We start from the raw sequence: 17092 nt of genomic DNA on the forward strand, positions 1-17092 counted from the left end.
CAGGGATCGAAATTGTCCTGCCAGTGGCTGCAGTAGCTTCACGGTGCTGTGCTTAACCCCTTGCACCACCAGGGAGGCCCCAAAGCCATGTATTTTTATATTAAATTATTAAAAAAAATTATTCTGATGTTAAGAAGTAAATTGTTAACACAAAACTTTGATTATTCCTAAAGAGATACTGCATTAAGAGGAAGAGATAGATTTCTAATAGGCTTTTGAATTGTTTAATAATCTAATTAATGAAAAGGAGTAACCCATATGATTACATTAAAAAAATATAAAATTTCTTGGTGATTTGATAAAGATAACCTAAACCTCACAATAGGTCACTACAACAAGGGCAAACTGATTAGTAATTACTAGTGTTCTTCCTAACAAATATTTAAGGCTAATTACAACAAAGGAAAACTTAAATTATTCTGAAGTCTTCCAGCTCAATTATGAAAAACTTGAACATTTTTTCAAATTTGACAATAATCTTAAAAGTCCATATGACATAGCAATTTTAAAGTTGAAAGATATTTTAAAAGCCTATCAGTAATGAGAAAATAAATTTTGCCTAATCATACTAGAGAAAAATTGAATTATCTGTCAGCTCTCTCCATAAAAAATTACAAAATCATTATGAAGAATCAACAGGTATGCAGCCTAAAAGGTAGTTAATATCATATGGGTGTGTCAGGCAGTTGAGTAATAAAAATATTTTTTTTCTGAATTTCACTTGCCAGCTTTTTATTTATTTATTTTTTTTATTTTTAAAAATATTTATTTATTCATGCATACAAGAGCTGGGGTTCAGGGCAGAGATGCAGGGGGTGAGAAGTTTCACAAGAGACAGAGCGGGGAACAGAACAGGCAGATTGACCGAAGTACACTGCTGAGGGGAGCAGAAGGCGAGACAGGAAAGGTCTGCTGTACCATGTGGGTTTTTCCCTGGCCGGGGATGGAACTGGCTCTGCAGAGGCTGCTGATTGCTTCATAGTGCGGTGGTTAACCCCTTGCGCCACCAGGGAGGCCCTTGCCAGCTTTTTAAAATTCGGAATTTGCTATGATTCTTTTTTTGGTTTTTTAAAATTCAGTTTTCACTTCTGTACCTACATAACTTTGTATTACTGTCTTTTAAAGCTGATACTTATAATTTTGCACTTATAACTTCGTATTACTGTCCTTTAAAGGAGTACCACCTCAAAAAAAAAAACAACTCAAAACAATGAAAACTCAGATCGAATCAAACTGGCTCACTCTCCACAGCATTGGTGTTTTATTAAGATAAGGCTAAATAATAACTCCATCATTTTTCGTGAAATTCACTATGTGCCCACGTTATTCCGAGTCCTTGACTGTGAATGACCTCATTCACCCTCTCAAAGACGACTAGTTTCCTCCATTCCACAGCGGAGGAGGAACGCCAGCTCCAGAGCTGTGAGGGTACCCGCCCAGCAGCGGGGTGTCACTGGGAACTGCTTCCTTTGCGCTTCCGACTCCCTGGCGTCCCCTGCTTCCAGAGGGAAGAGCAAAGGTCTGGTCAAGAGCTCGTCCTCCGGAGGGCTCGGCAAGGACGCGGAAGGCTGAGGGACTTGCAGGGAAACACACAGCTGGAGGATGACAGAAGCCGCATCAGGCTACAGGAGTTTTCTTCTCTGCCCACACCCCTAAAACTCCAACCCTGGCCCAGGCGAGGCCTCGAGGTGGGGCTGAAGGGCGGGGAACTCTGGGCCAGAGAAACCCAAAGGCAGCCGAGTGGGGGGTAAGGGGGAGGGGAGAGGGCAGAGGGAAGGGGACCCGAGCGCAAGCTGGAGCCGCGGGTGGGAGATGCCTTCGGAATCCCCGCGTCTCCAGGGGTAGCGGCCGTGCGGCGGCCTCCCCGGTTTCATTAACTGGAAAATAAACTGGAGCCACAAAGGACTTGGGGGGGGGGCGGGTCCAGCTGCCACGGGGCGGGGGTGGGGGGTGGCGAGGTTGCTGGGGGGGAGGTGACAGGAGGAGGCCCTGCCGGCTGAGCCACCGTAAATCCTGGCGCTTGCAGACCTTCCTCGTGGGGGAGCAGCCTCCCGTCGCTGGTGCCGAGCCCTCAGGGCCTGTGAACTTCCCAGAGGGAGGAGGGGTGTGAGGGTGGGGTGGGGGTGGGGGGGTAAGAGCTGGGGAATTCCCTTCGGAATCACCCCACCAAGCTCTGTGGGCACAATGGGCCGTCAGATGGTGGGGAGGGGCGGAGGCTGCACAGAGCCAACCTTCTGCTCCCCGCTGAACAGAGAGACTCTGAGAGTGGGCCCCGGGGCATGATGGCCCAGGGGAAATGGGATTTTAAGAGAGACAAATGAGAGGTGGCAGCAGGTTGCCCCGCCCCACCCTTTCCTACTTACACTGCTGCTCTTACCTCCTCTTTTCAATGCTCTTCCTCTTTTCCTGTCCTCCAGCAGGATCCCGCAAAGCTCTGCCTCCCCCTAATCCCCTGCGCGGTTGTTTCGTAGCACAACTGTAGGCCTCTCCAGTCACTCGTTTTAGTTTGCTGGGGCTGCCATAACAAAGTACCACAGATTGGGTGGCTTACACCACAGAAATTTATTTCTCAGTTCTGGAGGCTGAAAGTCCAGATCAGAGTGTCAGCAAGACTGGCTTCTTCTGGCCTCTAATTGTTAGGGGGAAAAGGATGTCCTAAAGCTAATTCCATACAGGCTTTGTGGACTCCACCCCCACCCCAGGCCAAAGCCAAAGACACTGGGAACTCCAAATCCCATCCCCACCAAAGGGAAGGTGGCCGGGACCTGAGGGTGGGGTTAAGTAGCCAGGTTAATATAAAAGGCAGACACGTGGGCTTTGGGGGTCCCCCATTTTGGCTCTCCGCCAGCTTGCAGCGTCCGGCCAGCTCTGAGAGTGACTTTGGGTTTCCGGGTCGTCAGATCGGGTAGGACGCATTAAAGATTTTATTTCCCTATTTTCTCCCTGAGTTGTACATTTTCCTTATTTCCTTTTCCCTTGCAAATAAACCTTTTATTAACCTTGTGTGTGTGCCTGTAGTGGAGTATTCATAAGTCCCTTTTAAGCGCGTGGGTGAGGACCCACAGCCAGGAACCCGTTCAATATCGGGGCTGCTCTATAACAGCTTGGCGCCCAATGTGCTTTGCAAGGCTACTCTATAACACCTTCTTGACTTGCATATGATGTCTTCCTCCTGGTGTCCTCCCTGGCTTCCCTCTGTGCAATGTGTCCTAATCTCTTCTTATAAGGACACCAGTCAGGTTGGATCAGGGACCCACCTTCATGACCTCATTTTAACTCAATTACATTTTTAAGGACCCTAATTCCAAATACAGTCACATTCTGAGGTCCTGAGGGTTAGGACTGTAGTACATGAATTTGGGGGAACAGAATGCAGCCCATGACACCTTCCATCTCCAGAGAGTCTGCCACCAAACCTTTCCAGTAACAGGGTTGCCCTTGACTGGTCACTGTGACCACCTCTGCCCCCATAGACCTGCAGTACCCACCCCTTCCCCACCATTCTAACGCCTCCACTTTTTTCTCACACATTCAGGACCTCTCAGAAGCACCTGAGCACCTGGTCCTGTAACAGGGTGGTCCCCAGGAAAGGGGGAGGTTCCCTGCCCCTCCCAAGGGAGGGTGGAGCTGAGCAGGAAGAGGAGAAGCTGCAGAAGAGACTGAGGAAGGAAGGAGCAGGATGGAGCCAGGAGACCTGGAGGACGCGCATGGAGCCTAGAGACACGTGAAGAAACAGCTTGTCTTTTTGGTCGTGGACTGGGTGACACAGATGTGGGTGAGACCCGTGGGGAGGTGACAATGGCAGCTTTTATCTTGATGTTGATTTTGCTCTTTTCCTTCCGGGCTTGTCTGGTTGTTTCTGACCCTTTTCTGTGGGTCCCCACTGGAAGATGCTTTAGTCTTGTGGCAGGCTTTGGGGCCTTGTTCTGGGCCGATCCCATATGGATGGAGTTTTACCCACGAGGGGACGGGTAACTTTGGGTGCTTCATTTAGAAACTAGATTCTTTTCCTTTCCTGTATTGTTTTCCTAGTTGTATTAAAGTTCCTTCCCATTAAAAAGTCTCATATGTTTTGTGTTGATGCGGCGGATGGTAGAACCCATTTAGAATAGGCAGGTTTGCGGGGTTTGGGCTGCCCCTCTCCCTGTCCTATAACAGTCCCACAGGCCCAGTGGGCTGCCAACACCACCTAGCACCCAAGAACACCAGCCTCTTGGATGCAAGGGTGCTGCCTGTTGCAGATGTACAGCTCTCAGTTCCTTTGGTCCCTTAGGAATCTCTTCCCTTTAGAATGTTTCACTACCTTTAAATAATTTATTTCAAATAGGTTCAATGATACAAAAAAGAATATTGAGAAGTCTTATTCCCACCTTTTAACAGAAGCATAGTACTTCATTACTTGGATGTAAAGTGATTTATTTACCAAACCCCCTACAGAGGGATGCTTGGCTTATTTCCAAAACCTTTCTCTTGAGAGGAGTTCCTTGAAAACCTGAATCAACAAAGGTTTTCTAACACCAGGGACATGTAAGGGCTGAAGGAAAGGCGGGAGGGTGGGTGGAAAAGATGTGAAGGTAGGAGGTGTGGCCTCTGGCCTTGGGGATATTTCAAATTAACAGGGGAGTGTCTGTTGTGCTCTGTGGCATCTATGTGAAAAAGACCCAAAAGAGGCTCGTACTACACACATTGCTTGATGCTGCTTTGCTGGATCAAGACCTATTAGATTAGTGATGTCCCTGAGTGAGAAAGACTTGATGATTAGAAGTAAAGCTTGCAGGTTGTTTGTTTTCGCTGCCAGAGTTACCTATTGCTGTGTAGTAAGACACCGCATGTTCAGCGGTTGTATACAGCACGCACTGATTTGTCCATAGTTCTGCAGGTCATAAGTCTGGATAGAAAGAACAGCATGGAAGCTGGACTATGGTAACGGGTTAAGGGTGAAGGTGGGGAGCCAGGTAATAACCAGCCCAGTGGATTTAGCCCAAAGTGTGGGGGAAAGAGCTGTGGCCCTGGAAGTCAGTGGGGCTGTGGCCTGGCTTTCTTTGTTATGGAAATGTTCTCTTCTCTGGTCCTGTGGTTGCAATCTCTGCATTCCTAAAGACCAACCTTCTTAGGCCTTTCACTTCAGAGCCAACAGGACTAAGTTTTTTGCAACTTTGAGTTGCTTCCTTCAGGTAGAGCTTAGTTCCTCTTTAAAGGCTTTCTGTTATAGGACAGGGAGAGGGGCTCAGCTCCACCCTCGCTTGGGTGGGGCAGGGAACCTCCCCCTTTCCTTGGGACCACCCTGTTACATTTCTTCTGATTAAGCATGAACACTCAGTATAATCACCTTTTAATTAACTTAAAATCAATGGATGGGGCCTTAATTACATCTCCAAAAATCCCTTCCCTAGCTTGTATCTGACCTAATACCCTTACCAATGACTTGGGTAAAAATGACTTTCTACCCAAGGCCTGCTGAGTTGCTTGTCCAGATTCTTTTTCTCCAGACACCCAGGTCCCATCCGTCCCTCCCTGGGGTGCTTTAGGTCCCTGGTCAGACCCACATCACACCATCTCCTATGAGGCCAGGTCTAGCATTCACAAGCTGCACACCACAGCCCTCACCAGCTCTCAGTCCCATTTCCTACAACTAGGGCTTGGACTCACTGCCTATTACCCTTTAACCCCTGTCTCCACACACAGCATGACCATATCAGCTTCTATGCTTTTATTTCTGCTGGCCACACTGCCTGGAATGTCTTCATTTCTCTCCCCATTTCTGCTCTCTTCTGTGACTTAGGTTGCCATTCAGGAATTATTTTTTTGAGAAACTGCTGTGTGCACAGGAGATAGCAATGGAGAGCACTTTCCAGGTCCTTGAGAAGTTTTCAGGCTAGCGGATCAGAGTGGGGAACAGAACAGGCAGACCAAAGTACACTGCTGAGGGGAGTAGCAGGCAGTCAGGAGAGGTCTGCTGCACTATGTGGGCAGCTCCCTAGCTGGCCTGAATCCAGCTGCGGTGGCTGTGGATAGCTTCATAGGTTGTGTCTTAACCCTTGCGCTACCAGGGAGGCCCCGATAAATAAATCTTTAAAAAGAAAGAAAGAAAGAAACAAAGAAAGAGACTTGTCAGGTGTGAGGAGGGCCTAGGCAGGAACTGAGGTTGGGTAGGGTCTCCCAGAATCACAATGGATTTAGAACTGTTTGCATTTTAGCTTGAAGGCAGAGGGGAGTTTGAAACATGGAGTGAGGAGTGATCTGTTTTGCAATGAGGATATTCAACAGCAGACTTCACTGGTTGTAGTGGTCCGGGTAGCAGTCAGGAATCTTTGTAGGGAGATTGCAGCTTCCCAGGACCCAAATTCAGCCTCCTCCTTGCAACCTTCCAGGAGTGCTCACCCTGGCCTTCCTGCCCAGAACAATACTGTGTCTAGCAGCAGCAGTTGTACCAGAAGCAGCAGCAATTTAAATAATGACATGTGCATTATAACTGATGGCCCTGTGAAGTAGCAGGAGAGTTCTTACTATTCTTGCTTAATAGGTGAGGAAACCAAGGAAACTTATTTCTAGCATATAAGTGATAGTGATGGGCCTTGAGCGCAGATTGTCAGTCACAGTGTTATTGCCACGACAGCAAAATGTCTTTTGGCTTGCTTTGCATCTTAAGCCTTTTCGAAGTATTCAATCTGTTGAAAATATACATTTACATTTTGTTTGCTTACCTGTGTACAGTGCCTGGTTCAGTGTCTGTGTGACTTAATGAAGACTGTGGTCTCTGAGGGATCCTATAATCATCTATCTCCTCCAATTCTAATGAATGAAATGGATTGTTCATTCTGCCTTCATACTCATTCCCAGAATCTACATGAAATAGGCTAAAAACCCGGCATTCAGAAATATTTGTGGAATTTAAATGGCCGATGAGGAGCAAAAGAGAAGCTAGGGCTGTGTGTGGAGATTCTGGAGGGGAGGGGGATGGCTGGGCCGCAGGGGGCTGTGCCGGTGGGAACAGAGCCACCCACCATCAGTACCCCAGCCTGAACAGACTTGGCAGCCAAGTTGAGTCTAAGTAGCACTTTCCTGCTAAGTGCTCTGTGGGGAGGTGTAATGTGTCTCTATTTAAAATTAATTTTTCAGAATTGGAAGCCCCACTCTGAAAGGCAGTGCTCCCTTGGTGGCTTCTGGCAGGATTGGAAAGCCATAACTTTGGAGAGAAACACAATAAACCAGAAATTTCCTCCCAGGTGAGCCAGAAACTGCCTCTCTCCTTCTGAAGAGAGCATTTTCCAGAACTTTGTTCATCAAGTAGCTGGTTTTCAAGTCGTTTCTTCTATTTGTAAGTGAACTACATTCCAGTCAATGTCTGTTCTCTCTGATAGATGGGATGGAGGCATAGGCAATCCACACATATAGGAAAACACAAAAGTAATTTCTCCTTGACTCGGGGCTATGTTTCTGTATTTACATGTGAATGGAGTGGCATCTGAGGCTTTGGAAATTTGCAGTGCTTGTCGCCAGAGGGGAATCACCCTTGTGTAGTGGACTTTGCAGGACTTGTTCAGCTCAGCAAATACATGCCAAGTTCCTCATATCCAGTTGCTAGAGTTCAAAGATCATTCATTCATTCAGCCAATATTTATTGAGTACCTACTATGTGCTAAATATTACACAAGGTATTGGAGAAACAACAGTAATAAAAGTAAACACATTTTTTTCCCCTGCCATTAGGGAGAGGAAATAGACATTATTTTATATATATATATGTAATATATATTATATATACATATATATGTGTATATATGTTATATATACATAAGCTACGTGTGTATGTATTTATAGTTAGGTACTGATAAGTACCCAGGAGATAAATGACGAACAAAGAAGGAATAGAAAGCATTAGGAGAGGGGATGGGTCTTCCAGGGAACAATTCCTTGAAAATGTGACGTTTAACAGAGGAGGTGAGGGAATGAGACATACAGAATTGGGGGATGCTCTAGAGAGGGTAGAAGGTGGGTGCATATTTGAGATGCTTGAAGAAGAGAAACTGGAGCAGAATGGTGAGAAGAGCATAAAAGATTAGAAAGGTAGAGGTCAGAAAGGTAACTGTGGGGCTTAAAGATATTATGAAGACTCTAAACTTTTAATGTCACAAAGATGTGCTGCTGATGGGAGGTTTTGAGCCGAAGAATGATAATGACATGGCTGCGTGTTATAGCAGGAACATTTTGGATGCCGTGGGAAATAAATAGGCAGAGGCAGGCCTCAAGAGGAGTGATTTGGATCAGGTGAGAGCTGTGAGTGTTGAGAAGGGAGGGACTTGGGATTTACTCTGAAGGTAGAAATAATCGGACTCATTGACAGGCTAGGTGTGAGAGAAACTGCAGTTGAGGACTCTCTCAGGATTACAACCTAAGCAGCTGGAAAGATGAGGTGCTATTGTTTACTAAGGGAGCAAATACTGCAGAAGGAACAGATCTTGATGGGTGAGGGTGGAGGCAACGAGGGAAGATCTAGAGCTGGTTTTGGACAGGTTAATTGGGAGGTGAGTATTAGACATCCAAGTGGAGACAGCAGTAAATAGTTGGTTAATGGAATCTGGAATTCAGGAGAGAATATTCTGAGCAGTCAGGATATTTGGGAGTCAGTAGCCTGCAGATGGTATTTAAAGTCAGATTGGATGAGGTCACCTAAGTCAGGAGTGAGCGCAGAGAAATAGAGAGAAGAGATCCAAGGATTGAAATCAGGGACACGTGAATATGTAAAGGCCAGGGACATGAGAGGGGACCAGCAAATGGGACTTTGAAGGAGAATGCAGAGAAACCCAAGGAAGAAAGACTTCTAGGGCGAAGGTTTGGGCAACTGTGACCAATGCTGCTGGGAAGTTAGATGAGAACTGGAATATGGACGTCAAAAGTGACATTGACATGCCCCGTCTTGGAGTGATGAGGCCCGAGGCTTGGCTGAAGTGGGTTCAAGAAAGATTATGAAAAGAGAACGTATGTTGTAAAAAGATGGAAAGAAAGTGGTGAGTGGTGGCCAAAAGGGGAAGCAGGGTTAACCTTTCCTCTTTAAAATTGGAGAAATAGGACCTCCCTGGTGGCGCAGTGGTTGAGCGCTGGGTTGCGAGGCTGCCCGCAGCCTCTGCAGCACCGGTTCGATCTCCGGCTGCTCCTGGGCCACTGGAGGAGGGTCCCACATGGCGCGCAGACCTCTCCTGCCGCCCGCTGCTCCCCTCAGCAGTGTACTTCGGTCCTTCTGCCTGCTCTGCTCCCTGCTCTGGCTCTGGTGAATTCTCTCACCCTCCCGCGCTTCTGACTGTACCCAGTGCTTGTATAAATAAATAAATAAATCTTTAAAAAAAAATTGGAGAAATAAAGATGGATATAGTATTGTCTGTCCTCAGGTTGTTTTCAATCTAGGAGAGCTGACAGATGCATAAGTGGAAGTCATAACAGATGTTTATCAGTTCCCACAGCAACAGACTTCAGAAAAATTTAAAAACTCTAACTTATTTTAGGAAAACAAAGTACTTTGAAAAGGTAAGTGCTAAGCCAGGTCTTGAAGAAAAGTGATTTTTATCCAAGGAAAGAGAGAAGGGATTGGTATTTAAGATAGAAGGAAGAAGTCAAATCTTAGAAACCTGAAATGGGGAATCACAAAGAACTCGGCATTTCTGTTTTAGAATTGGACTGACTGGGTATGACTTCCAGGCTCTGCAAAACTTGTGAGCTTGGGCAAGCTGCTAAGCCACTCTGAATCAACCGTAAGGTAGGGGTCTGAGAGCATCTGATTCGCAGGGCTGTCATGAGGATGGCACAGATGCACACGTGAGAAATGCTGGAACAGGGCCTGCACAGTAGATGTTCAATAAATGTGAGGGCTGCTCGTCACTGGGGGTGGGGGTGGGGGTAGACAGGGAGGCAGAGGTTGATGGGCTAAAAGGCTGAAGACGTGCTTAGCTAGACACTGAGGGATTTGCGTGCCATTCTATGGTTTTTGACTTTATTCTGGGCACTGGAAGTCACTGAAGGATTTGGGGCGGCAGATCTACAGGATCTGAAAGTGTTCTAAGAGGTTCACCGTGGCTGCCCACAGAGGATGTTTGGAAGGGAACCCGCTAGTCCTGGAAGGGGCTTCAGAAGACCTGACTGTAGGTTCTAGCTCCACACTTCTCATATGTGAATCACTTCCTTACCAAGCCTTGTTTTGTTCATCGGGGAAGTAGGGTATTTTTTTTTTTTTTACGATTTATTTATTTATATAAGAACTGGAGTACAGGTCAGAGGTGCGGGAGGGTGAGAGAATCCACCAGAGACAGAGCAGGGTGCAGAACAGGCAGATGTACCAAGGACACTGCTGAGGGGAGCAGCGGGCGAGGCAGGAGAGTTCTGCCATGCCATGTGGGAATCAAACCCATGCTGCAGAGGCTGCAGACAGCTTCACAGTGCGGCACTCAACCTGCTGCGCCACTGGGGAGGCCCTGAGAAGTAGGGTTTACCAGACACTCCAAGTGCTGCTGTGAGGAGTAAAGAAAATGGCTAGAGACAGTGTTGACCTACTGCAGGACACATGGCAGAAATGCACAAACATTTGTTTTGATTTTAAACTGAGAAGCATCACATGGAGCAGTCCCCATCTTTGCACCCTGTCCACCAGCCCAGATCTTGCAGCTCTAGAAGCATGCTAGGGCTACACAGGCTGTGGGGACCTTCTTGTTCCCTCCTGCCCCACACTTCTCCCTTCATACTCTCTGCTTCACCTCTACCCAGCAGTCAGACCCCAGCACCCTCCACAGTGCCACCTCCAAGGCTGGGGCCTTCTCATCCAGGCCAGAGAGTGGCGAGGGTGGCTCCGATGTCACAGCTGGCCTCTGTCATCTGGCTCATCCGAGCACCATTGTTCTTATACTGGTCTTTGACTCAGCCAGACCTTTCACTTTAATTATCATTTTCATAACACCTATGTATTATTTCCCCTGATATTCCACACATTTCCCAAGGCACAAGCTGCACCTGCCTCTCCACGCACAGCCCCTCACTCACTCCTGGGGAATGAACTGAGCGAGGAGTTGACGGATGCTCATGTGACGCTGAAAACCTGCCAAGCTGTGAATAAGTGTGAGTTGGTTCGATTATGAAAGATGGGAAATCATGTCTTCTTTTTCAGAGAAGAACATAAAGCCTCTCCGTTGCCTCGGGCTTGCTCAGGCAGAGCTGACAGGGCTGTGACCTGCGCGCCCGCAATTGTGCCCTTGATAATGGAAACAACAATCAGCTCGTTAAGCTTCATGGTCTTGGGAAAGATAATGAAAGGAGGCAGGGAGGCTCAGTGGTCAACAACATTTTGGGGCCCTGCTCCCCACAACATATTTGGGCCTTTCTGTTCAGCTTACCTTGAAACAAGAAAACAAGCCAATTTCCAAGGTCTTCCTCTTCCTTTGCAGACTTCCTTTGTACTGACACGAGAGTGATACGAAGAGATGTCTGGCCTCTGGGAAGCAGGGGAGGCCCATGCCCTTTGCAATGCTCCTCCCAGACCCAACTCAGCCCCAAACCTGCAGGAGTGGTCCATTGGGAGTCTGGGAGCTGCAGGGTTAGGGGGGATAGCATTTGGAGAGGAGAATCAAAGCCCTGATCCTGGAGGGGGACTCAGGAGATGAGCTGGCCTTTGGGTCTTTGGGTGTTATTGCTGGTTGTTTTGCTGTGAAGAGGGTATGGGAAGCCTGAGTGGGTGAGTGACCCATAAGAGGCCAAGCTTGGCCTATGTGTGAAGAGGATAGGTGGGCAGGCCTGCTGCCCTGCTGTCACCACCGTCTGCTCCCTACTGAATGTGGGGTTGGTGATGATGATGTTGGGAGGTTGTCATCATGCAGGATGAGCAGTGAAGTCAGTGTGCATGTGTGTCTGTGTATGTGTGTCCGGGTGCGATCCACTCTCTAGTATTTAGCTTCAGATGTCCAGTTCTGCTGTGCTACTGCTACTGCTGTTCCTGCTCCTGCTCCTGCTAGGGACAGGGGGAGCTATAGGAACAATGATTAACCGAAACCACTGAACCCTACCATGTGCCAGGCATGGTGCTGTGTGCATAGCATGGGTGATGTCAGTCCTCCAAAAAACAGTAGTCATTGTGATTACCTCCATTTCATAACTGAAGAAATTGAAAAATGAAGTTTTGGAACCTGGCCATGACTGCAGAGCTGGTAAGTTCATGGAACCAGAATTTGTACTTGGAATAAGCTTTAGAGTTATTCAGAAATCTTTTGTGCTCCCTCTTACCCCAGGTTGTCTTGGTTGAGCACAACTCTAAGACTAGCTGTGGCCAAGGAGCTGGGAGTGGAAGTGTCACTTCAACCAGCAACTCTGGGAACCAGAATGTGCTTTGCCGCACTCTCCTCCTTCAGTGACAACGATGGCCAGTGTCCCTGCTAGTGCTGTGTCATCAGCTTGGGCCCTGGGGGTGGTGCCAGTGGGCAGAGCAGAGCTCTCCATGGAGCCACACTAGGCCTTTGTGAGTGTCAGCCACTGAGGTCATAGGCTGTTCACTCTCACAGCAACACCACCCAGGCCATGTTGACTGGGTGGGGATCAGACCTCTCTACACAGTGAACACTCTGGAACTCCACACTTGGCATCCCAGTTTCTCCAGCTAAGTTAGATGTTGCCCCAAATAGCTGGAGCAGCACTCTAGGTGGTCACCGACGGCACTGTGTACCCATCCTGTTTCCAGCACTTAGAGCTCACAGGGATACAGGCCAGCGTTGCACACAGCCTGGGACACAGGAGATGCTAAGAACATGCTCACTGAGTCAACATCCTTACACAAGGGTCTTGGACATCACAGTCACCCCACGGGACCAGGTGGCTGGGAAGCCTGTCCACCTCTGACCCCATCTTCTTACCCCAGGTTAGTGATTCAGGAGGGTGAGCTATTTCCAGGGGCCCCATCACCTGGGATTCTGCCAGGTGGCTGAGCACCTGAGGAGTCTTCCCAGTTGGCCAGGAGAATTCATCCTACACTGTCCAGGCTGCGGCAATAAGTCAGCAGGTGTGAGAAATTCACCCCAGAGAGTGATCTGGCAATGGCACGATGAGTAATTTACAAAGCCCATTAAGGCAGCACAGAATTACTTATTTATGGGAACTTTTTGACAGATCTGTGGCTTAATCATTTATCCCTCTGAACATTTAGCCAGGGTCATTGGTAAATAATTCACTTATTACACACTCTGGAGTGGTTTATGGTTGTGTGACTTATGATCTCACATGATTACACAGCCGGCAACTGGAATGTGAAGGCCGGGGAGGGCGGGAGCTGACGGACCTGCTTCAGACCCAGGCTGGGCCTTCTGGATGCAGGAGGAGGGTGGCCAGACTCCAGCAGAAGGCTCGTCTTCTCTAAGTCAGATTGATGTTAGGATACAGAGGGTATTGTCCCTGGTCCCTAACCTTTGGGAGGACAGCAAAGGGAGGAAGTGTTTATAGGTTGGTTTACGGATGCCAGAACTTAGCTCCAGTCAGGGTGGGATGAACCCCAGCTTCAGCAGCTCTCCAGAGTATAATGGGGAAACCCAAATGCCCCTACCTGACATTCAGTACCTTCAAGGACTCTCTTCAGGTGCTCCCCAGACTTATCACTCCCTCCCTTCCTTCCCTCTCAACTTTGGGGTTGGACTCTCCAAACAAGGCATGCCTTGGATCTCCCCATGCATTTGTTCACAGAATTGCCTGCCTACATTGTTCTGTTCTCTTGTCTAATTGCTACTTTTCAACTAGTTTTCAGCTCAGGGCCCACCTTCTGAATGAAGCCTACCGGACTATTTGAGCCATGTTTGCCCTCTCTCTGAAGTTCCTAAGAACCTACAAAGTGCACAGAGGACATACATCAGTGACTGGCTTAACCCTCCCTGGACGAGGTGTCCCCTCAGGGGCAGCATTCAGCCAAGCCAAGTGGTCATGGTCCCACCCCAGTGACCCAGTGAGCTGATGGTGATGGAGATGATGAAGACAGTTGTGACGTCGACTTCTCAGTATCTTCCCTCTGTTTCCCATATCGCTCACATCTTCCCCAGTCCCCAGAAATAGTAGAGGCTCATGGCCAAATCTTTAAGACTCTTTGAGAGTCTAAATGGCACCTAAGTGGGTGGAGGAAATCCTGCTGGGAGGAGAGTGTGGACTGATTCTGGGAAAGGGAGCTAGCGGAGGGGGTGGGGAACCACACTTCATTCCCTCTTGAAGGTCCTTCCCAAACCACACCCAATCACCTACACACAACTGCCCAGGAAGACCCTATGATTTCTAATGTGCTTCCCAGTGTCCCAGCCTGGTAAAGATTAGTGCTCTTCTTGCATTGAGGCATCTAAATGAGGTCTTCCTTTGTATCAGTACTCATATTGCATAGATAGACACCAAAGACCAAAGCAAGGTTTTTCCCACTTTTAGATCTCCAATGGGAAGAGGAAAGAGGCAATTTACTCTCTCCCACCTTCTGCCTAATGCCTGTTACTCACCAGGAAGTGCTTTCTAAATTCTGGTCTTAGGCAGTCTTGCTGTTTTGTTCAAGGAAGGTGAAAAGCATGTGGTACAGGGAAGGAAAGTCTGGGCCTTCCTGAGATGAGTTGGGAGATGAAAACACCAGCATCATAAATATAGCGCTCTGTTTCCCTCCTGAAACTCCTCTGGGCCTTAGGGAACTTTAAACAGTTCTCTAGTCACCACTTACAGTGAAGCGAGGCTCTGGTTTATTATTATACCCATTTTTATGTCATCCTCATAACCATGTCAAGGAAGTATCCTTGGTAGTGTCTGTCACCCACCGGTGTCCTAATAAGAAGGGGAAGAGACACTGGAGGTCTCTCCCCCACGCCCCCTCCACTGTGGGTGCACAGACAACACATGAGGACAAGCTAAGAACACGCTGCCAGGAAGAGGCCTCAGTAGAAACTGATGTCACCCTGGCCCTCCAGCCTCAGAACCGAGAAATTAAATGTCTGCATTTAAACCAACCAATCTGTGGTTTTCTGTTATTGCTGAATGGAGTAATACAGCCTCCTTTTGACATGAGGAAATTAAGGCTCTAGACATGAAATAGTTTGCCCAAAGTCATCCAAAGAGTAGGTGACAAAGTGAGGACTTGAAATTAGGACTGAACGCATGGGGCCCTGCTGACTGCCCTGGGAATGGCGCTCAGGGCCCAGGTTTCGCAGCTAGTGGGCGCTCTCGCGACGCTCCTGCTGTGCGCTGGGGCACCGCGGCTCCCCGCTCTCAGGCTCCAGCTCCCACTTCCTGCTCTCCTCCCCAGCCTGTGGTGACCACTTCCCAGGCGCACACAGATTCTGCAGTGCCGTGCTGCCATCTGCTGGCCGGCACCACCTGACACCCCAGCCTCCAGGGCCTCTTTGCCCTCTGTTTTTATTTATTTTTATTGTGGTAAGAACACAACATGCCATCTACTGACTTCAGGAAGAATCTGTCTGCACAGCACAGTATTGTTAACTATGGCTCCATGTCCTATTGAGGATTCTAGAACATACTCCTCTTACACAATTGAAACTTTCCTTACTTCTCTCTCCAGAGCACAACCACTGCTCCCTCCTAAGTCCAGTCTCTCTCACGCCCTCCTGCAGGTGAGTAGCTGGTATGACAGGTCTCTGGTCAGAAAATGAAAAAAAACAAACAGAAGGCAGGTACAGAGAACTGCTCTCAGGCCAGGGAGAAAACTGGCCACAAAAAGGAAAAGGCGAGATTCCCCAGAGTTGAGGTCCTCACAGAAGATCAAGCCAGCCCCTCCAAGTCCAGGCAGGGGCTGGGGGACCTCAGAGCTGGGGCTTCTGGTCCTAGACAGGAGCACTGGGGAACTCCGGGTGTGCCCGGAGTGGGTGGTTGGGCGGGTGCTTTGCGAAGCCTGTAGGAAGACGGTCTCAGGAGTGCCAGTGTTCCTGTTGGCTGGTTTCTGTCCTCGTGTAGTGACCTGTGTCATACAAAGTCCCATCCTCATTTGACGGATGAAGAAATGGAGGCTCAGAGAGGTTTATGGTATAAAGCTACCACTTAGTCACCCTGGCTTGGCATGTAGGGTGACAGGGTATCTGAAAGAGCTGAGCCAAATCAGAGAGATGATTAATGCCAGTGCTTAGAGGGGCTCCCTGTCTCCTCCACACCCGAGCCCCCCACTGAGCATCTGTCTGTGAGGCTGTCCAGAATCTGGTCTCTATGCACAAGAGGGCACATGACAGCTGGTTACTGGTGCTGCCAAGGCTCCTGGCAAGAGAAGCTGATGAGCAAATGTAAGCTAGGAGAAGGGGCTGGAGAGGAGGGATAGACGGGGCGAGAGGGTGTGAAAGGGAGAAGGAGCCAGGGAGGAGGGATGCGGCTGAAGTCGCAGAGGAGGAAAGAACTGAGGTGGAATACAAGACAGGTAGACAGAGTCAGCAATCACCAATCTGTGTGTCTTCAGGGAACTTTTTAATCTATAGGGTGGAGATGATACAGTTGTACCTATCTCACAGGACTATTTTGAAAACTAGGTGAAACAATGGGGAAATCACTATCCTCAGAGTTCACACCACAGTCAATCCTGGATTAGTGGTTGTTAAATCTAAAAGTATGAAAAATAGGAGGGGTGATTCATTGCTCTTAATCTCCTGTGACTATTATCAATTTTCCCGTAGTATCTCATCACCAAGAAGCACAGCCCCCCAGAACAGGAGACTGTGTCTGTCCCAGTCCATTCCAGAAGCCAGGGGGTCATCACACTCCCCCAGCTTTGCTTTAGTCACTTCTCAGGAGCAGGTTTTGTCTCATTGCCCTGAACTCATCAGCATTCACAGAAGCTATGACTTTTACACTAGACTGAAGTAGGTCCTAATTACGAGTCACAGGGAGTCTCAGGCTTTTAACTGGGAAGAAGGTAATTTTATTTCTTGGGAAGGACAACACATTTACAAGAATATGCAACATCTAAAAAGCCCTGAATTTTGAGTCAGAAATGGATTATAGTCCAGGCTTGATCACTCCCTGTGTCATCCTGGACAGACCTCCTCCTTCCTCAAGTCTTAGCATTGTGATCAATGACCTGAGGCTATCTCTAAACTTTCCTGGTTCCCTGACACTG

At 48.2% G+C, this 17092-nt stretch overlaps 1 long non-coding RNA gene across 2 annotated transcripts; it reads right to left on the reverse strand.

Annotated features, from left to right (window-relative positions):
- Positions 1-1242: 1242 nt before the first annotated feature.
- Positions 1243-12436, reverse strand: LOC119236651 (uncharacterized). 2 transcript variants are annotated; one of them, XR_008550364.1, is made up of 4 exons: positions 12259-12436; positions 11376-11473; positions 2378-2515; positions 1243-1595 (listed from the first exon to the last, which is right to left on the reverse strand). It is a non-coding gene; the product is annotated as an uncharacterized LOC119236651 (long non-coding RNA). The 2 variants fall into 2 exon arrangements; XR_005123125.2 differs by lacking the exon at positions 12259-12436 and having other exon boundaries at positions 11376-12108.
- Between the last annotated feature and the right edge of the window lie 4656 nt (positions 12437-17092).

This window comes from Talpa occidentalis, unplaced genomic scaffold, assembly GCF_014898055.3.
Source record: "Talpa occidentalis isolate TD23 unplaced genomic scaffold, MPIMG_talOcc4v2.1 talOcc4.9, whole genome shotgun sequence".
NCBI lineage: Eukaryota > Metazoa > Chordata > Mammalia > Eulipotyphla > Talpidae > Talpa > Talpa occidentalis.